The following is a 23,282-nucleotide window of genomic DNA, read 5'->3' as shown; positions in this document are numbered from 1 at the left end:
CTAGCTAAGCAAAAACTCATCACAGATTACATCAGAAATGCTAACCCTACAAGTATGGAACCGCCTGCACACCATCCTGATCAGACGTATACATTTCCTCAAGTGACGAAAGTGATTTTACGCCAAATCCTAAACGAATGCGCAACATGTGGGTATTGTCTGATTCTATTTCTGACGTAAATTTATTTTTCGATTCTGACGTTTCTTAAATAAAGATATAATTTTCAAAAATACAATATTTTGTTTGTGCGATTTTATTTAATTATTTCAGATTCATGCGGTCTATGGAACGTACATATCTATAGTAATAATATGGGACTAGTGCCCTTTTTTATGCGATTTTATTACATTATTTCAGATTTATGCGGTTCTTAGCACTTTTGAAACGTATCTATAGTTTTACTATAGAACTCTTAGCTTTTTTTATGCTGTTTTTTTTATGCTGTTTCTTGCGGAACCTATCTACCGTATAAAAACAGAATCTACTGTATTACATTATATTACAATAGATATATGTACATACTATACATATTAGATTCATTATATAAAAACTGGGAAATTGTCGATTGAAGTAAGTTTTTTGTTTCTTCAAAAGGAAACTATTATATTTTGCACATGGTTTTTAAATTTTATTAACAATTCGAAAGCGGCAAAGTTAAACAAGATTTGATTAGTCAAACTTACCTGCTGGCTAATGCCCGGACAGATAAATTGTTTCACTGCGCAAGCCAAACTGAATGTGTGCATGAAAAATCATCACATTTTTTTCTATTTAGTAAGTACTCGTAGGTACGAGGTGTGTTCAAAAAATAAGGCAAATTTTCAAAATTCGCGGGCTACGTACATTCGACTTCCGATTGTTACTTTTTTTATGTTGGTAAACTCGTCTCGATGATATGGAGCAAGGAGCATTATTTTCAAATATCATTGAAAACTAAATGAAAATCGGAGGAACATATTTTGGAAATACGGAGGTATATTTTGAGACCCTAAATAAACTTATATAACCCATTTAATCTTCTAATATCGACGTGTGATCTGCAGGCAGCGCGGCCATTTGAAATTTTTACACTTATGTATTATAGTTAGAGAAGTTGTAGGAGTATATACTCGTTCCGCTATCTATCTCTTGCAGGCAGTCCTCTGTGGAAAAACGCAAGTGATTGTTTAAGCATACGTTAACCAATACGTACACATTTATACAGGGTGCGCCATCTCGAGCCTCGGTATGGAAATATTGAATAACTTTAGCAACTAGCAAAATTGATTGTTGGTGTTTTTTTATTTGATTTTGTCCTTTACAATCTGTTTCAACTACACTTAGAACACAACATCCAACAAATGACCACCTTTACGAGCCACACAATATTGTGCTCTTTTTTTCGAATTTTCCATTACTTTTGCTAGCATTTCGGGTGATGTTGCCTCTATTTCAGATCTAATGTTGGTCCTGAGCGCTTCCAATGTAGTGTGCTTGTTGGCGTATACTCTACTTTTTAAATAGCCCCACAAAAAAAATCCGGCGGCGTCAAATCCGGCGATCTTGGAGGCCACTCAACATCGCCACCTTTCGACATCAACCGGCCAGGGAACTTTAGCTTCAAAAAGTTCATCGTTTTGATCGCCGTGTGGCATGGGGCGCCGTCTTGTTGAAACCAGAAGTTCAATAAATAAAATAAATAAAAAAATAAATACCGCGGTCGTAAAGTGCCTTCTGATAACACCATACGCAATCTGACTAAAAATTTTGCAGAATCGGGGTCTGTAGCAAATCATCAACGTGTTTCAGTTCGTAAAAGACGCTCCAATGAAATTGTTGAAACTGTCAATCAGAGTGTTTTGAAAAGCGTTAGCGCTAAAACCATCATCGGACCATTTTTCTTTCAATAAATTTTTTTTGCGCATTTCTGGAATCACATAGTGCGCCAAAATCCACCGATAACGGTCGGCATCGACGGTATGCACGTTGAGCAAGCAATATTTCCATACCGAAGCTCGAGATGGCGCACCCTGTATAGCTACATATGTATGTGTTCGTTCACTTACTTAAGTGCATATTATGCGGCGAAAATTGTAGCAGCTAAAAATTATGAGTACTTGATCAATTTCCTAACCACCTTCTGCAAAAACAATACAAAGAGAGAGAATTATTACTCGTGCATATGTAGGTTAAGTGAGATGTAGGTTAAGATATGAAAAAGTGCCACTGCCTAGTAAAAGTTGTTGATTTTTTTTGTCTAAGCGCGGACTAGAAATGCTCCACTTCTGTATAAGGCACTGCAGTTTCAATATTGAAACTATGATTACAGTATTCTTAAGAGTAAGCTAATTTGTTTCACTGTGTATGACAGCTCTATAAAAAATATGTAAGTATGTTTACTTATGTACATTCTGTCAAAAAAATATCGGGAATTATTCATTTAAAAAGTCCGCGTTACACATAGGTCTAAATTTTTTTGCTGGAATGTTGGTACAACTGTCCTCTATAGTGTCGCAGACTTAGAGCGTGATCTGTCAATTAGCTTGTTTTTTTCATTTAATTATGTATATCAGTCGACCGAAGGTGTGCTCTGCGATTTTCACTATGGATAAAAATATCGAACAAAGAATTTGTCTTAAAGTTTGTCTTTGAACGGGATTTCGTGTGTCGAATCGTTGTAAATCTGGTCGCCCATCAACGTTTTCAACGAATGAAAACGTCGACAAAGTCAAGGAAATAATGCTAGAAAACCATCATTTAGTTTGAGGGAGGTAGCTCGTGACCTTAGCATGTCTCACGAAACATTTTAGACCATCAATTGGGTATGAGATGCGTGGCTGCTCGACTCGTCCCAAGAGAGTTGAATTTCTTTCAAAAAATTCATCTGAAGAAGGTGGCTGAAGATGTGCTTGAATTCGGAACCAACGTTTATCCAGCGTATCATAACAGGTGACGAAACATGCACACCAGTCATGAGCCGAAACCCGAAAAACCACGTCAAAGTCGGTCAAAAGTGAAGATCATGCTCGTTTCAAATGGTTCTCCGGTAAATAAATAATATTATTTTGAAGTTATGCGACATTTGGGAGAGAATGTGCGTAAGAAACGGCTCAATTTGTGGAAAGAAAACTCATGGATCTTGCAGCATGATAACGCACCGTCTCACAAGGCTCATATTGTGAACACTAATTTGACCAAAAACATCGAACAACCACCGTACTCACCGGATTTAACCCCCTGTGACTTTTTCCTTTTCCCAAAACTTAAATTGCCACTCCGAGGACGCCGCCTTGAGTCGATAGAGGCCATTAAGGAGAATTCGCTAAAGAAGACCTCTTCAAACGCGTTTAAGAGGTGCTTTAATGACTGGATTAATCGTTGGCATATGTGTATTGCTTCGATTGGAGCCTATTTTGAAGGCGACAAAATAAATTTTGATGATCAAACATTTATTTAGCGTTTTATTGAACAATTCCTGGTAGTTTTTTGACAGAATGTATATTCCGTATGTACGTACATTGACGAGTAGAAATGAATCGCTGAGAAAAATACACACGTATAATATGATTATGTGCATCACAATGATTATAGGAATTATGACAATAGATTAATATGCTGGCTTAATATTTTTATTAATACTAATACTTATAATTAATGGATATAATTTCGTCAATTTTTCTTGGCTCATCATTATACCGTAGGTAATTTAGTACTAAATCTCTAAGCTTCGGGCGATGCTTTTGACAGTGGCGACGGCGGCATTTTTAATGTACGTTTGTCTGGTCTCTTGCGTATTAGCATTTTAATACACTGGGAATACTAAATATTCGCTCTACTTCCGGGATGCTCTATCACATGGCTTTTGCAGCTACTCGTAGGTAGAGAAATACCGCCATATATACATATGTATGTACATATGTATGTATGTATACGTATGTTACAGTTAGAAAATGTTGGCTTCTCAGATATGTTTTTATAGGCAGTTACAAATATAGATCTGTGCATTTGTGTTGTGTGAATTTCATTTTAACATACACATTTACATATGGGCATTTCTATCAGAATGTCCACCGCAGAAAAAGTCATAAAAGTTAATAAAATTAGCATACTTTTATAGGGAAACAATGAAATTGAATGTAAACAAATTTAACTCATTTCGAGATATTCCTAATACTATTTTTAGGTATATAAATTTGTTTTTGTTTATTATATTAAATACCACAATACTTTATTCATGCCACATATTTTTGTAAAGTTTGTTGTTATTATGTTAAAATAAATACTATGAATACTTCTGCTGATTCAAAAACAAAAAGAGCAACGCAAACAACATAAACAACATGATGGAAAAAATGTAACGTGCTACATGTCCCGTGCGGCTGGGTTTAAAATTCAATTTTAGAAAAAGTATCAATGATTTTTGAGACATCAAAGCACAACATTCTAAATTTAGACACAATGATACTTTGGCTCGGGTTCGCTGATATCGGCGTTTGAATTGTTGATTGGAAAACCATTTCTGTTTTTGTCCTGTGCGGATGCCTTGGTTTTAGTAATTACCTTGAAAAAAAAAAAAACGTTCCAAAATCAACTTTAGCACTCATTATAGGACTAATTAAGAGCTATCAGTTAAACCTATTGTTAAAATGAAATAAAAAAAAAAAACGTTTTAGATGACGGTTTTTTCAGTTCGAATGTGTGCAATGGTCATGTTCGACAAGATGGAAATGCACATACATACCTATGTGTGTGCGCACTTGCGTATGTAGATATAAAGGTTTGGAAAAAGGCACATTTTTACTATTTGGAAAACAAAAATCAGAGGAATTCAAAGTTTCACAGAAATATTACTCGGCTTTCCTTTTCTTTCTTTATACAGGGTGAACGATATGAAGTGTTACCAACTTCAAAACACCATAACTTTTTTGTGTGAAATTAGTTTTTATTGATTTCAAAGACAAAATTGTTCAAAAATGATTAAAATTTTAACATATATTCACTTTAGCTCGATATGACCACCTTTTGCCTTGACTATAGCCTTCAAACGGTCAAAAAAAGAGTTGCAGGCTGCACGAATGTGATCTTGAGGTATTTTGGCCCATTCTCGTATAATCGCTTTTCTCAGCGCATCCATACTGGCATATTTTTTAGTCCTCACCTTACTCTCCAAAATGGACCAGATGGAATGGTCCATTGGATTTGCGTCTGGCGAATTCGAAAGCCATTGTGTGGACGAAATGAAGTGTGGAACATGATTTTTCAACCATTCTTGGTTCACACGAGCTTTATGAGACGGTGCCGAGTCCTGTTGGAACGTCCATGGTCTACGACCGAAATGTTTGCGTGTCCACGGCTCTAAAGCAGCTTCTAAAACATTTTCCCGATAATAAGTCGTATTCACTTTGACACCATGCTCGATAAAAACGATCGGAGATCGTCCATCAGCGGTCACTGCGGCCCAAACCATTACTTGCGATGGCAAATTGCTTTCAGTGGCCATACGTAGGCTCACATTCTGGTATGAGCGTTCGGTCAAGTAAACACGATCGTTTTGAGTGTTTATGAACTACTCAATTGGGACATTTTTTTCATCAGAAAACACAATGTTAGGAAATTCGCCAAGTTCGTGCAAACGCAACAACTCCTTTGCTCTTTCGCACCGAACTTTTTTTTGCTGGGGTGAAAGATCGTGTGCTTCTTGGAACTTGTAAGCCTTGACCTTGAGCTCATTTTTCAATATGCGTCGAATGCTCTCTTGTGATATTTTCAGTTCTTTGGCCATTTTTCTTCCACTTCGACGTGGATTTCGTTCAAGTCGAGCCTTCACTTTCCGAACTATTTCTGGCGTTGTTGCGGGGTTTTTTGGTCCACCTCCATAGCGTTTTTCAAGGCTACCAGTATCATTGTAACGTTTTATAGTGCGATACACGAACATTTTATTCACTTTGAGGTGACTGAGCTCACGAGCAATAGCTGGTTGTGGTTTTCCAGCCAAATATAACGCAATCACACTATGACGTTTGAATTCCATCACAGAAAAAAAAGTTCAACAAAACTGAGACGCAAACGCTTTTAATGGCTTATAAACAATATATTGAACTGTCGTCATTATAACAATTTTGACGTTGATGTTATGAGCTGTTTTACAGATACAAGCAGTGTGAAGTTGGTAACACTTCATATCGTTCACCCTGTATATCTGTACTGTAAAGTATGTTGACTGAACTTGTTGCTACCACCAATACAGAATGTTTGACAAATAAAAACTTTTGAGAACAATAAAATCTGTGAAATCTTACATTCAAATATTGCCAACAAATATTTTTTTCGGAGTTGGTACATGAGGCAGTTATTTACTTATCATTTTTAAGGGAAATCTGTCAGATATTATGTACGTAAAAGCTTTGTAAATGAGACACTATGTCAATTTGTCAAATAGTTGAGCAAAGAATCTGTCTTAATTATTGCGTGAGTAACTAAATGTGAAGTGCGGAAGTGTTGGAAATATGAACGGTAGCCCCCAGGGACTGGATGATGTGGAAACCATTAATATACGAGTGTTAAAATGTTGAAAACGAGACGCGCCATCCTCAATGATTTCCTTGGCTCTGCTTGTTCATCAAGTGATAAAAATATAGTAAGATAGTGACGTTGCCAAACCATTTAGTTTCACACTTTCATTTCCGTTGTTTACTCACTCAAATAAATTTGAATTGTGAAAACTTTCTAATACAAATTTAATTCCTCTAAGCTCGTTGCCTTATGGAGTGGGAGCAGCGATTATATTGTAAAATGCTTAAAGCAAGTTAAATTATCAAATGGAAATCGCTTATTACTATCCTTTTATATATACGAAGTGCAATTGTACAACGTTTCTAAAAATTAATAAATATATTAATAAAAAAACAAAAAAAAAAATAACATCTAGACCGTAAAAGTATTTAGATTTTAGTGTACAAATAGTTAAAGGGTATGCGGAAGTGCCACGAATTCTTTTGAGACCTTTTTTACTTCGAAGAATGTTATAGCTATAAGAAACCTAACAAGTTCCGAATAAGATCAGTGGATTACTTTAATAGAGCTTCTGCGCTTATATTCAAGTACCACCGAATAAGAGAATGTTGGGTAAAAAATGGGGTCTCCACCCAAAACTATCCAATTGGTCCTACACAGCCACTGTAAGACCAATACTAACATATGTGGCACTAGTCTGATAGCCCGTATAGAAAAGAAAAACAACTAAACAAAGCTGAACAAGACACAAAGAACAGCGTGTATCTTAACCCTAGGAGCGCTTAGCACCAGTCCTACTGAAGCGCTTAATGTACTAATACATCTATTACCATTAGACTTGCACATATGTAAAAACAATCGCTACTTGCAGCGTGGTGAGACTCAGAGATATAGGAAGCTGGACAACAAGATCGTACGGCCACAGCAAGATCCTCCTACAGGGATCCTCACTGCTCAAAAACAAATCAGACTACACAGTCTCCGACCTTAACTTCAAGAAGGACTTTACGGTACGTTTTCCAGCGAGAGCCGAATGGAGGAAAGGAAAAGTGATTGGTACATTCGACATTGAAATCTACGCTGATGATTCTAAGATCAACTGCGGTGTTGGGGTTGACCTCTGTTCGGAGCCGCTCAACATATCCAAATCAATCCGAATTCCTGACTATGCCAGCGAGTTCCAGGCACAACTATTAGCAATCAGAGAAGCATGCAAACCTCTAAAACACTACGAAGAAATTGGTACAAGAGTAGCTACAGCCTTATATTCCAATTCCATTTCATCGAAACTAGTTTTACAATGTTGAGAGGAACTATAATTGTTTGGTCATTGGCTTTAAATTACTCTGATATGGGTTCCCGGTCATAGGAACATAGAGGGTAATGAGATGGCAGATGAGCTAGCAGGAAAAGGTTCGACACTAGACATAACAGAGACGGTGGCGGTCACTACCCTTTTAACACAATAAAAGCATCCATCGGTTCGCACTACTATGCTTTAGCCTAAAGAAGGTGGAAGCAAATAAATACGTGTAGCACTATAAGAAAAACATGGCCGACGAACAACGTCCAGAGGAATCTGTTAGGATGCTCTCAGCCGAACATTTTACGTGTAAGTGCAACCCTTACAGGGACACTGGAAAGTAGGGGATCGCGCAGCCAGACTTAACCTCCCTTTCAATCTGATCTGCAGAAGCTGTGAAGCGGAAGCGGTGAAAGAAAGTCTCTTCCACTATTTATGCGAGTCCAGGTCAAGCTAGAGCAAGACTTCGCTCTTTTGGCAAGCCCTTCTGAAAGCAAATTAATGAATTCTCAGGCATGGAGATAAAAAGTTTGCTGTTCCAACGAAATGGATGTGACTTAAAAAACACACCCACACACAAGTCACTACTTACGAATATTTCAGCACGAATACTCAACCACTACAACAACAACAACCATCGAATTCTTTTGACACATCATATCTTTTATACAATGATTTAAAAATTTATTTATGTATTTATCAAACAAATGCCTTGAACATTTTATGGGAATATTTACTTACTTTGTATTGCATTTTGTATTTTTACATCCCTCATAACTACAGGTCGGCGAAGCCGAATAGGTTGGGGAGTGTCTACTATTCGGAAGTACACGGTTTCCAAACCCCGGACACGAAACGCCAGATAATATAAAAAGTTTTTTCTGACAGCAGTTGCCCTCGTCAGGTAATGTCAAACCTCCAGGTGTATTTCTACCGTGAAAAAACGCCTATTTATAAAGACTATCTGTCGTTCGGAAGTGGCATAAAATTGTAGATCGCACTCAATAAAGGGAGTAAGCGCCAATTATATATGTATATACATACATATGTGCCCATAAATGTGAAAGCGGTCTAAGCCATATATTTCTTGTCTCGAGATATATAATGATCTGAATTTGAATGAATTAAAAACTATTTTTACAGTATGCGTTCTTTCTATTTAGAATTTCATTAGTCTTGATTAACCGAAATTTATTACGAATATTGAATTTTGTGGCAATTTCATGCGAAAATGTTGTTTTTAAAGATAATAATCTTATGTTTTTCTTTAATATCTTTATGTTATTCTTCTATTACTGGCCCAGTGGTGGTGTATAATGAAAGAAGCTTAACATTTCTAGAATCATCCAAAAAAGTTTTATAGAAAATTTTATACGGTTCGTTTTTCAGGAATCTTTTCCATTGTATTTGCAGTCAATAGATAGATTCCCCGCGGTATTTTTTACTCTTCTTGTTGTTGACTTTTCTAATTTGCGTTTTGTTTATAACATTTGCTGTAAAATCTTAAAGCCCGTTTATTATTGTTGGTGTTTGTTTTTCAGCACAAAAAACAAATGTAATAAATATATAATTCGTTAGACTTTATTCACTTTGAATAAAAAAATATTTATATCTGATTAAAATTCTGCTTAAATACAAATAGCTTTAATTATTTTTTATAATGGAGAATATCCCCAAAAGTAATTTTTAATCATATATTTATTACAAAAAAAAAAATCAAGTAATTGCCCATTTAATAGCCAAAGAGGATAACAATTTTTTATATTTTTAGAAGATCTTAGAGGCACACACTTCCAATAAAGAATTGGAATTGTTGAATTATTGCCTCACCTGCATAATTCCACCAGGGTATATTCGCTATCGGCACTCTGATGTTGGAAATGCACGTTGAAGTATTAAATAAATGGCATTACTTTGAAGATAATAAAATAAATATCAATGAATATTTGCACCATTTTCGTTTTATTGCCAAATTCAGGGTAACATTCAAATAGGAATTCTTTGCCTTTCTGACACGTACCCATCCGTACTTTCAATATAAGAGATGATCAAGTAATTTGTAGTGTTTCAAATAACTTTCACTTAGTTTTAAAAAAATTCCTTGTTAATTATGCTGTGTTATGTTACGTAAACAGCCGAATCTTTCAGGTTGTCCTTATAACGTCATATCGAATTCCAATCCCATTTTTAGACTCTCCATTTGAGGCTAATTGTATTTTACAGCGCCCTATTTATTTCTAGGGGCACGGCATTTCTTTCTTTCCAAAAAAACTTAGACTAAAACTAAATATTAACGAAATATTACTGCAATGACGTGGCGACAAAAACGTATTCTCAACAGCAGTACGTGTGGCAACTCTAAGTCGCTGATTACCGCCATTTTGAATTTTGAACAACTCACGTCGGATTTGCAATCAGCGACCCCAAGAACCACCGAATAGTAATTTTTATGAGCCTAGATAATTTTTGCAATTCAATCGTAATCAGTTGACCTTAAAAGCTTAACCACATTTTATTAAATTTTTTATATATTTTTTTTAACTTGAAGTCTCTAGCACGTCAGTTTTTTCAGAAAAGGGGTGGTAAAAGCACCCAAAAACAACTCCTTGCCTTCTTTTCTTTTCTCTCTTTTTTCTTTGTCTCTTTTGTCTTTTGGACCCCATAATCGTGTACATAAATTGCGCATAAAACTATATCGGAAACCAGTCTCATATCAAAAACAAAAACAAAATCAAGGTAGAATTGTGTTATTATTCCTCTTACTTTTCAAAAGCTTCCTACACCTTTAACGAGTTAACTGTTAACACCGCAAAGTCGCAGAGGCCTAAAATGTTTAGCAGAATTTCCGATTTTAGTTTAGCCCGTTTAATTATGTGCTTAAATGAAATTTCAATTTTAATCCTTAAGTCACAAAATGCTGAATGGTAAAAAAGTTTGTTTCTCATAATAAGCAAAATAAATACAACACATAATAAATTGTGGCAAGCGAATCTATAAGTAAACAAGTTGAAGTCAATAGAGCAAAAACAACATTTAAACATATTTTCTGCAATTCGGCGGTTTGAATGTCAAAATTTCAACCATAATGTAAACAAAAAAAAATCACTTAGATATTCAAGCCACCCAATCGCAAGTAAACAAAAAACATATCTGCTGCTCTGGTAACTTCACCTTGCCTAAAAATTCGCCTTGAATTGGGGTATTAGTTCAAAAAATCAAAAACATTTAATAAAAATTATACCATTCAGAAAATTAGTTTTTCGTCTTTTGGAGGTCGAGCTACTTAATAAAAGTACTGACAATTCGGGATGAAAATTTGTGTTGCTTAATTTAATTATGCGCTGGGTAATTCACAATAAATTTATGGTGTATGAAATTGTAATGTTTTTCTGCAGTTAAATTTTTATAAGGCTTTAACTACAATCAGTGAATGATAAAGTAGATGCACATAAGTCCATACACACATATGAATTTTACACTTTTTAACTTGAGAAATAATAGTCAGTCAATAAAGATATATTTTTAATGATTCGGCAGTAAATATGGAAATCCCAAAAGACCTACAACCAACAATCAAAGAAAGAAAACAGTGGTAACTTGAAAACGCAACCGTAATACTTTTCGCGTTACAATTACTTTAAGCGTGAATATTAGGGGTGTTCTCATTGTTCACTTTCACTTACATATACTCGTCCATTGGCATTTAATTGGTGGATGTATAGGAACATTATTTGTTTAGTGTGTTTGATCGAGCTTCTCCTTCAATTTTTGGTGTCCGACTTGATGTGTGAGCAAATGGAGGTACCTTCAGTATTATGGTTTTTTTAAACTGCGAATTAAGGTATTTGTATTCCCCGATTTTTTCTTCTATGTTTGCGTTTAGAATTTAATTCAATTGGGCTATAAATGAAAGACGCGTGCATATCTCTCAATTAATGTTTTTATTAGAAAGGGTAAACCTTGCTACTAATCGTGGATCACGAACTCATTGAATTGGCTTATCTCATTAAAGGCCACTTTGATCTCATGAAACTTTTTACGTACTTTAATTTAGTATCCAAGCAAGTTATTTTGAGCTACTTCGATTTAAGTACATTTACGCTTATCTTGCAGAAGCACGACCTAGAAAATGGTTGAGTATTGACTTCGATGCACCTCCATTAAATCTAATCGATGATCAAACAAATGGAAATTCAATACAGACAAGGACACCCCTTATAAGTATATACGAGTATAATATTAATAGTTGCATGTGTACATATGTATGCATGTAATACCAATGGGTCTACCACCAATATGTCTATCTATTATTGCAAATGCACGATTGTATAAAAAATTAAGGGCGCTTTTTAATTTTCGCCTTCGGCTACTTACTCTTGTTTTCGCTGTTAAGCTGCTGACAATGATCACCGCAATACCCACTGTAAATTGGATTGATTTTATATACATACATACATAAATGTGTATATAATTATACAGCCACCTATGCCCGCATATGTCTACGATAGGGTGGTCCGAAAATCTTTAAGTTAATTATGTACATAAGTACATATATGTGCATGTAAAAAATTTTGTATCAGACAAAGAATATAAATTTAATACTGTAAACTGTCAAAGTGTTTTAAGTTCTCTGAACTCGTAACAATTCTTCATAATACGCCACGCATTTATTTTTTTAATATTATACCGGGCATATATCCGCCGTGGTTGAGAGTTGATCGATTCAATCAGTCCAATAAATCGATTGTTACGCGCTCTGTATGGCAAGTTGCGCCGTCTTGTGGGATTCAAATATCGTTGATGTTTAGCTGATTCATTTTTGGGAACAAAAATTCAGCCAGCATGGATCGATAGCGCGCGCCATTCACCGTAACGGCAGCTCCTTCCTCATTTCGACAGAAATAAGGACTGATGATGCCGCCAGCGTGTAAACGCACGTAAAATAGACGAAATGCTTTATGAACTTCGCCAACAGATTTTTTTTTTTCAAAGTAAATTTCTACAATTTGAAAACTTTGCTCTGGCTTTAAACGATTGATGATTACTTGTCAAATCTTACTGAACAAAAATCTCAACACAGATTTCTCAGCTGTCAAACCAAAGTTATCGATAACGATAGTTCTCATGCAGCTAAAATTCACCCGATATGAAGATTTCTAATGCTGGTGGAGGTGTTGTCTGAGTGACACAGCCCAGAACCAATTAGCTCAATGGATACACGACTTGTAGAACCACTACTTCTTATTAGTCGAAGCGTCTTGATTTGACTATGAATCAGCCTAAGTCGTATATTTTATTTTCTGCAATTTCTTTCAAGCTAACGATCGAGAATTCCCCCAGCATTCTATGGCGTAGAGCTCTTATACAGTTAGTGAAAACAATTTCCTTAGATGCTTCTTGATTGCAACTTTTATCTACGGCCACCCCATCTTCCTGGCATAGTCTCCCAAAGACCAGTGACCGGTTATTGTTGACGTAATACTGAATATGTCTGCTCGTGGCTTTCTTAACAACTCGTCTGTTCTGGATTTCTTGAAATTGGGTCACGTTTGTTTAGCTATTTCGAAGGTATCCGAACAGTCTGCTTCTGCAATAGCGAGAAGATCTCCCTTTTGCGCTTTCTAATAGTAAATTTTCTTTTTCCACTGTATCAACATATTTTTGAAGCGGCTGGGATTGGTTGGCCTGAGATCTTGGCAAACACTAAGTTAATGATGAAATTTCCATATGCAGCTGGCAATATGGAATCCCAAAGAGTTTAAAATTATTTCAAATACAATTTATGTATTGTTTGGCCTGAATTATTTTTGGTTCAGTGACCACGCCTTCTTTGATGAAGCTTTAACATAACTGGCTGTCAATTTATTAGCGCCGTAACGTTTTTTGGCTTATAGCTGAAAATGGGCAAACAATACAGATCTTTTGCTTAAATACTGAAGGTGTGAAGAACCTAAACATTTTAATACTACTATATTTGACAAGATCAATTTTTGAGCTACACTAATGTTGAGTTTTGCCTATTGCTATTTGCTACTGCTGGAAACCAGATTTCCATAAACAGTTCGTTTCACTTTGATCGCAAAGTGTTCATCAACAAACAATAAATTAGATGAGAAACTGCACAAATTAGTTGTTTCGAAAGAAGACGGAAGAAACTTAAGGTATGCGCGAAAAACCGCGAAAACGAAGCATGGCTTAATGCTGATTCATTCAAAAATACCAAAAATGTATTGCCGATAATCATGAAATTGTTAAACAAAAAAACAAAAACTAAAATGTATCATGTATCATGTCATGTTCATCACCATGTTCTTCTAGAAAATCTACTTAGTCTAAATTATACTACAGATACATATACACAAGCAAATACACAAACTGGTTTGTATAAAAAGATTAGAAAGTGCAGTATTTTACTTGCTTTAGGCCTAACGCCGTCATTTATCTTTGTACGGGGACTCGATTTTGACCTAAGCTTCGTCGTGAAGGATTATAGAAATAAATAATGCACAATGTCAGTGTAATGATCTTTTAAGAGATTTATTCGCCGAGCTTTCTGCATAGAATTCCCTTCAACAGCGTCTGTATGATACCTGTCTTTGTTGGTATGATGAACTGTTTATTCTGTTTTTGTCCTCTTCATTCGGTCCAGCGCCTGTTAAATTTTCATCTTCCTATGCCACTTCAGACAGTGAAACAATTGCACATACATTTTAATGCAGTTAATTTGAAGATACCATTTTTTTACTTTGTATTCCTTTATTATTCCACTTGGAGGCATAGGGCTTCAACAAAACATTTATATCGTATTTTATTAACTGATGTTTTTTCCTCGACTTCCCACGTTTGGTTAACTGCTTCTAAATCACTGCGGAGAAGAAAAGGCCTTATCTGCTTATTGGTCAGTATCCCGTGGTATATATTTGGTTTTTTAGAAAAATAGTTTGGGTAGAACGGGCTCCGGGCCAAAGAAGTAAAATGCGAAATTGAAAATGCGAAAACAGTGTTTGCCGGGCTCATCCTACTCTCACCCTGAGTTTTCTTGCCGCTGGGTGTTAAGGTTTAATTGGATACAAATATATAGAACGACTTACTTCCATTTCTTCGTTCTCTCGAAATCTGAGATTATAAAATAATCCTAGATTATAACCATACTTTTTTACATACCACTCTGTGCAATCGATAATTATTTTAACGAATGTAAGAAGAAACGTGAAAGTAAAAACTAAATACATTGGGCGCCGGCAAAGAAAAATGGTTTGTAGACATAATTGTAATACAATTTTTGTTAGATATGACGCTTTTGTCTTTTATTGCATATCATAAAATGTAATATGGAATTTTGCATGCGTTCTGCTGCCATCATTTTTTGAAACCTCCGTAGACATCGTTTACGGATTTCCCCCAAGTGCTTATTACTAGTAGCCAATTGCGAATTAAATTAGCTATTCCTTTTCCTAGTCTTTTCTTCATATCGTTAATAATAGTTAAACAAACCAAAACTCCAAAATATTCCACCAAAGCCATTTCTATGAAGAAAAACATTTCAAAACAGTATTGACAGCTGATTGTCAATTTTGCCATATGTGAACGGGCAGATAAATTTTGTGGATTTATTGCTAATTATTGCATATGTGAACGTACTTTTATATACGCAAATAAACTGAAATCAACTGGGTAACGCTCACCCTGTAGTACACGAAAATTTGGCAGCCGTGGCGCATAACAGAATAAATGCTATAATATTGAACTGAAATGAAATGAAATGAAATGAAAAGAACTGAAGTTATATGACTTATGCCCCATTAGAGTTGGCAAGGGTCAGCCCCTAGGATTCAGAGTGCAGGTAGTATTTCTATAGTATCTAGAGAGAGCTTTGGGATATTGTTGATTATGCTGCAATTATTCCTCCAAGTGGCAACATATCTTTATTCCTCTTATGTATGTATATGGCCTTGCCATACCATTGAACTGTTCTTGCATATCGCATTGCAATTCTTCCGTTTGGGCAACTTTCGTTAAAAGCTATTTCCATATTTGAGTTAAATTGTTCAACTTTGGCCTCAAGCAAACGTACTTTCGTGTATGGTCATTATGAGCTCTTTCCGCCCACCTCTGAAACCGAAATCGTGATCAGGAAAATTAGTAATGTCAACAAAAAAAAAAATTAGAACAAATAAAATAAAAAAATATTTTGGGTATGTATTGTAAACTAATTTGGTATTCTTGTCCATTCCCCACATACGAGTATATTGATTCACATTGCATAAAATCTAAATTGTATTTACTTATGAACACTTACATACAACTAATGAATGAAATGTATTTACATAGGAATCAATACTAAACTTTAGAGTTGCAAATATACGCGTATACTACCTATGTATACCTATGTATATGCGCGTACATAACTACACTACATAATTTGTGGAATTCGCTTGCAAGGCATCCGTAAAACAGATTAATTAATGTAAATGGTTTGCTCAATGGATATTTGTATTTGTATGTAAGAAAATCTTTGAGTCTCTGCCATTGGAATCTCATCAAGAGAGAGCCAATACAGCCACTACAGCCACTGTTACGAGTACGTAATATACAGAGAGCGAGAGGGAGTGCACGGTGGCTTATGAAGTTGTTTACGATTTGTCACCAACAATACTACTTGGAGCGAATGATTTTCGTCGCCTGAATAAGTGGTTTATACCACTCAATGATGTCGTTTTGGCTTAGTCTCCCAACTCTGGCATTTTCGGTGCCGTAAAACTTGTGGCATGTCAAAAGATGATGCAGACTGTGAGCGTTGCTCACCCACAAAAATTCACTGTGGCGTATAAAAGGCTGATCTTACGAAAATATTGATACAAACGAATACAAGTTCTCTAATTGTGCGATTGTGCTATAGTTTAATAAACATTTTCGCTTCAACAAAAAAATAAAAAATAAATAAATAAAAAAATTAAATCAAGTGAGTTCAAAATTTAAAAATTTCAATTCGTTGTTCAAATAATGTACATATTATAATAATTTAATATACATAAATGTACAAAAGACGAATAATTAACGGTCGCAAATGATGTTTAAAATGAATACTGAAAACTGAGCTGAAGTACAAAATAAAATAAAAATAAGAAATAAAACGGATATCAATGTTTCAGTGCAGAAGGTCCGATACAGTTATTAAAATATTTGTAGGCACAATTAGCAAAGCGGGCGGCGCACTCTCTAATTTATTTGAATATCGTTTGCAAAAGGATATCACAAAGGCGATACCGCCATCATATTGACAAAGTGACTGCTCAAGGACTTATTATAAAATACACAAATAAATTGCCTAATTGTTTATAATTAATGTTAAAAAGGTCGTGCGCATGAATTGTTGCACACAAATCATTTATTTCAATTAATATTTACTTATGTACATTTGTATTAAATATGCATGTTTACAAAAGCAAAAAGTGTGGCTAGAAAGTATTTATTTCATAGTGTTTTTGCTGTACATATATATACATACATACGTACATATTCTCTATGAATTTACTCAATTTTGTGTCAAAGTGAAATAAGAAAATTAAATATATTAAATTAAATTACGTAAAATAGGTATGTACGTTAACATGGGAAGCATCCAAGTAATAATCCGTACATATGTATGTAGGTACATCTTGAAATGAGTGCAATACCAGTAGTTGCATATATTTGCCATAGAGGATGGCCCTTATTTCAGCTGAAAGCAACTGGGATCATTTAATTTCACACTCGTTCATACTTATTGGCTAAAACTTGAAATTTCACATATCAAAAAGGGGAAATCTTCCTTAACGTCCTCCCAGCAAACTCAGTTTGAGTCTATAATGAAATATAAACGAATTATTTTTGGAATTATATTCAATTTTGGCCGCCGTAGCTGAATAAGTTGGTGCGTGACTACCATTCGGAAAAACGTAGAACGTATGTAGGTTCGAGTCCTCGTGAAACACGAAATTTAAGAAAAAGTTTTTCTAATAGCGGTCGCCCCTCGGCAGGCAAAGGCAAGCCTTCGAGTGGATTTCTGTCATGAAAAAGCTCCTCACAAAAAAATATCTGCTGTTCGGAGTCGGCTTAAAACTGTAGGTCCCTCCATTTGTAAAACAACATCAAGACGCACGCCATAAATGGGAGGAGGAGCTCGGTCAAACACAAAAAAAAAGGGTGCATGCGCCAATTATATACATATATATTCTATTTTGGAACGTCATTAAACCAAACGATTTTGTCCTTGTGCAGGTAGAGTGCCCAAATCATTTCCGTGTGAACATGAAAAGCTGCAAATAGTATTTTCGATCGTTCTCGCATACGCATTATTAGGTATTCATCTTTTTATTGCTGCGTTTAGGTAGATTGAACAATTTACAGATAACTGTTATATTATCTCACTAGAACGTGACTGTTATTTGATACCGAATGACAAATACCGAATCAGTTAACAAGATCACCTTTTGAGTTGTGTCTTTATTCCGAAACCTTAAAAATTTACATATGAAAAACAGCGCAAATTCGATTGGTGGTGGAAATTGACCAAGTCTAGTTTATACCTCAGCTAAGTTCTATGTTTGTTAGTTGTTTCTCAGGATTAAAATTTTGATATAGACGAAGTTTACGAGCTCGACATACAAATGAAGTGCAAAAATTAGGTATCTCATCATGCCCTCTCGGTTCTACAGAATGCAAACTGAGATTTATAAGATTTTTCAGAAATAAGGGAGTCCTAAATTTAGGCGCAAAAGCTGGCGACGCTGTAATTTCAGAAAGAGTATAAAGACTTATAAGAAGTGCGCTAAGGACAGTTCCAGTTTTGGTTTTGTCAAAAGAATACACACTAACATAGTTAGTATAATAGCAAAACATTGTATAACGGATATACAAATATATATGTAAATGTATGCATGTGTGTGTTATACTTAATATTAATGTGCTGCTTATACGATTCAAAGAGGTTTTCCCTTAAAGCCATCCTAATAGAAATAGAAAGTTGAAACTTTTTGCGAAACTGGAATTTAAAAATTTAAATATTAATTTACCTTAATAAATCAACCTGCGAGTTGTTTATTCCGCCGCCAAACTCACACAAATAAGCACCCCTACATATGTGCACGTATGTGTAATAGCAAAATATATGTGCGTGTGTGTACATAATTATAAAGTGTGAAGTTGATGGCTGTGCTTAACTTTCAAATATAATAACAGATCGTAAACAATCTCTGATTCCTACTCATCTACTCATTTCAAATACATAATCTACATTCAAACGTAAATTTTGCTTTGTCTTGCCAAATGTAGTAACCACTGTGGTGTCCATATTCTTTTGTACGCATGGATACAAAGTTCTACATACCAATGGATTTATGCATAGTTATTTTTAAGTTTGACTTAATAAGAAACCTCACACTTTTTATTCTAGTCTCCAAGTATCTAAGTCTATAAGTATGTGTGACTACTCTTTTGGCATTCAATCTTGTTTTTGCTATTATGAAAATAATGAGGAATTGGCAGAATAGCTGAATTTGATTATTTTTATTTTTATTTTTTTTTTTTTGTTGTATTTAATTAATTCCTCCAAGTTAATTTTTTATTAGCTATTATTATTAAAATACTAAACAAATTCTAGTTGTGGAATTTTTAATTGTTACTTAAAACTATATATCCGTGGATTTTTTACAAAGCCACTTATTTGAATTTAGCAGGTTTTGTTTTAGGTCAATAAACATTTTTTTATAGTTTTCTTCAACCTTTATTAAAATAGATTCTTAAGCTACGGTTATGAATGATTGAGAGTTAAATTTTTTAGTAGAATCCAGTAGCTTATTGCATGGCTGGTAGAAAGAGCTAAGTCCGCTTTAGTTTTTTGTGAAATGCACATGTGTATGTGTGAATGTCTTCAATTCGGGAAACTTATAATGTCCTCGAATCTGTTGATGAGATCAAAGACGTTGGAGTATTTTTTGCCACTTCTTTCATTGCGTCATTCATTCTCCAGACATACCAATTCTATTATGTCAAAGTTATATTCGGTCTTGGGATTTGCAGACGTCACAGTCGAAACTTCTCAGACCCTTACTCGATGAATTTAATGTTTAGCGCGTTTTTTTTTCGATCTAGGTTGGAATATGCTTCTAAATATGCCATGGAGACCTTATCACCAATTTAATATCACAAGAATAGAATGAGTACAAAAGATATTTCTTAAATATGCCTAAAGATCTCTAAAATTGTCTGTCCCATATCCTGCTTATAGTTCCAGCTTGTTGTTAATTGGATTGAAGGCGCTTGAGTGCGGTTCTATCGCTTTATTTTATGTTTAATTTAATTCAAGGTGGCATTGATTGTGCGTTTCTTTTACAACGCACCTTACCCTTTTTAACTCAAGATATTCAAAACGAATTTCGAGTCCTATGCACCTGTTGCTCGGGCTTGTGGCGAATTTAATGAGATTTCGAATTTCATTTCGTTGGATTTTACAATAATTAAAAATCAAGTCTCTTCTTTGTTGCATCATTTAATTCGCTAATATAATCGTATTCTTTTTATTCAAACTGTATTTTAGGTTTGGCTTGTTTTATTTCTTATTTCATTAATATTATTGTGAATATTATATTATCACTAGGGCAAAAGCCAGTAAGAACCTTCGTGTTTCTAAATTAAATGAACAAATAAATAAACATAACTCAGTTCTTGGTTGTTCATAATTCTATTAGGTGTTTGGCCGAGCTCCTCCTTCCATTTTTGGTGTGCGTCTCAACGTTGTTCCACAAATGGAGGGTCGACTTCGAATGGCAGATATTTTGTATGAGAAGCTTTTGCATGGCAAAAATGCACTCGGAGGTTTGCCACTGCCTCCCGAAGGGCGACCGCTATTAGAAAAAACTTTTTCTATCATTTTGGTGTTTCTGCACGGAGATTCGAACCTACGCAATCTCGAAAGGTAGTCACGTACCAACCCATTCGGTTACGGCTGCAGCCATAGTAATAATAAGTATCATTAAAAAAAAGGCAAAACAATAATTCATATTATTATTTTCATATATTCTTTCTTAATTTATGATTTATTAGCACTGTGCAGCAGTAAAAAAAAACAATAATGCAGTATAGCAATAATGAGAGAGGAAGTTGTAGAATATTGGAAGAGCTGTGGAATATTGTAGCACCTATCCTGCTTTGCCCCTGAACCGTCACACTTTTTTTACAGTGTACTGAAGTTGTCCTCATTTCGTCAAAAGTTGATCTAAATTAAATTTGATTTCGCATATTTTTGTGGATCCATTTAATCCAATGTTTCCTACCCACTATTTTTAAAGATCGGAAAAGTGTTTAGTTTGCACGGTCGTTAGAGGGGTAAAATTTTCCACGCAAATACTCGAAAAGCTTCATTAATTTATTTCTAAGTTATGCGTCATTTGACTCTCAAATTGCAACATTGTTGTTGTTGTTTCATGTTCGAAGACAATATTAGTGGTAAATGGAATTTTATAAGAGTTTTTTCCAAGCAATTTAGAGCAACTTGAGACTAAATTAGGAAAACTTTAATACACATTAACAAATTGTGATGCAAAGCGACAACCGCCGCTCGGCAGGCAAGGATAAGTCTCCGAGTGTAAGTCTAAAGCGGAATATACTATAGTCTCCCCATTCGTAGAACAGAACAACACTAAGGCGCGCACAACAAATTTGGCCCAACACCAATTATTCGTATATATACACATATACATATATACATATACATACATAGATATATTGGCGCTTGTATTACATACTCGTATACTATAGTTTCTTACAAATAAATTTCTGTTTGTTTTGTTAGCAAATTTTCTTTTTGTTAATTGTCAATCTCTTGCAAGCTTTTGCATTGTTAGTTTCGTCATATAATATTTCAGTAAAACGAGCAAATATCCAAAGAGCAACCTGAACCTTTTAGATCTCAAGGAAATAAAAAGTTGCTGTCTCGCCCCTGGCTTGTAGCCAGAACTTAAAATTGTAAGCATTAATGTTAATACTCCAAAAGTATCTACATACATAATCATACAGGTACCATACATATGAAACCAACTGATATAGACAGGCATGTGCATTTGTATATGTGGTGACGTATGTGTGATAGTCTATTAACTGACGCTTAACGTTTGATTTATGAGCTTCATTCAAAAGAAAAAATATTGGCAGAAAAAGAAGTTAGCTGCTTGTACATATGTTTATACATATCCATGTATACCTATTTGTATGCCTGTGCTTGTACACAACGGCATATGTTTGTAACTGATAACGTTGAAAACATTTGGAAACTCTTGTTTAACACCAGTCTTGACGTTTGAAGCGTTCACACCTTATTTGATTCTCACCAAGATGTATGTTACCTCCTGCCACTTTTAGCAGTTAATCTGTCACTCTTTTGGTCGTCGCTTGAATTGTTCATGCAAGAAAAAAATTACTAAAAACATAAGTGAGTATGCAATAATAAGAGTGTGGCGGGTATAACTTTAGAAACTTTAAGCAAACATTTTTTTCAAGTTATATTAATTTGTGTTTAGGGCTTCTGGCAGCAAATGGTCTTTATGATGAGTATTTTATTGGCTTGCCTAGGCGCTACTATTTTTTGAAATATAATACTATTACATTTTTGAAGCAGCGTCGGTAATGAAGTGTGTATAGAAGTATTTGGTAATTACAATAGAAATACGTATTCAGTTTTAAAAAAATGAATATGCAGATAATCCAGTTTAGGCATTTAAATACTTTCACAGTCTGCTTTTAGTTTTGTTTGTTTGTAAGAAAGTTGCGCTATTTATTTGTTTTTTCATTCACCTGTCACATATATTAGTAATTTAGTTCTTAACCGACTTAGGAAAAATTTACTAAAAGCCCGTACTACTTTTATAATAAGCTGTTGCCCCCAGCAGTTGCCCCCAGCAGTACTCGCCCACTCGACTTGTCAATCATTAGAGACTCCAACTCTTCACTTTCTACTCTCTATAACTGTTTCTTTCACTCGCCTTGAGGCGGCCAACTTGATATACCTTAAGTATACTTTTATTTACATATAAATTATATTTTTTGTTTAAATTATTATTTTTATTTTAACATTTTATGATTAAATTTATAGTTAATTTAAAATATGGAAGAAAATAAAAAAACACTGTGAAAGAAAATTGTGCTTTACCAAAGCCCCGGTTGTTTACAACTACGAGGGTGTGTTCTTTAGGTAAATAGGTGCTTGTACATGTATAGCTGTTTGGGTAAATAGTAGGGCTGCAAAATCTGAGTCAAGAGAAGATATAAATAATAAAAAAAAGTATATGCAAATAAATTTACTAAAACTTAAGGAGGAGAAAAAATAAACAAATTAATATAGTAAATTTTATCTAAACTTAGAATTTTTATTAACTGATCGATTAAATAATTTTATTCTTATGCTTTTCAATTATTTTGCCTTCGCAAAACATAGTCGTTACTAATTTTCTA

General features: G+C 34.7%; 1 protein-coding gene across 1 annotated transcript in view; it reads left to right on the top strand.

Moving 5' to 3' along the window:
- The first annotated feature begins 16,664 nt into the window (after positions 1-16,664).
- The window catches only part of LOC129245321 (inactive serine protease scarface), a 28,259-nt gene continuing 21,641 nt past the window's right edge, over positions 16,665-23,282 (top strand). Inside the window, exon 1 of the mRNA XM_054883405.1 lies at positions 16,665-16,758. The gene's annotated coding sequence lies outside the window, so the exon portion shown is untranslated. The remainder of the gene's footprint in view (positions 16,759-23,282) is intronic.

This window comes from Anastrepha obliqua, chromosome 4 (genome assembly GCF_027943255.1).
Source record: "Anastrepha obliqua isolate idAnaObli1 chromosome 4, idAnaObli1_1.0, whole genome shotgun sequence".
Lineage (NCBI taxonomy): Eukaryota > Metazoa > Arthropoda > Insecta > Diptera > Tephritidae > Anastrepha > Anastrepha obliqua.
Note: the sequence above shows the minus strand (reverse complement) of the source record. Positions and strands in the feature narration are given on the sequence as shown.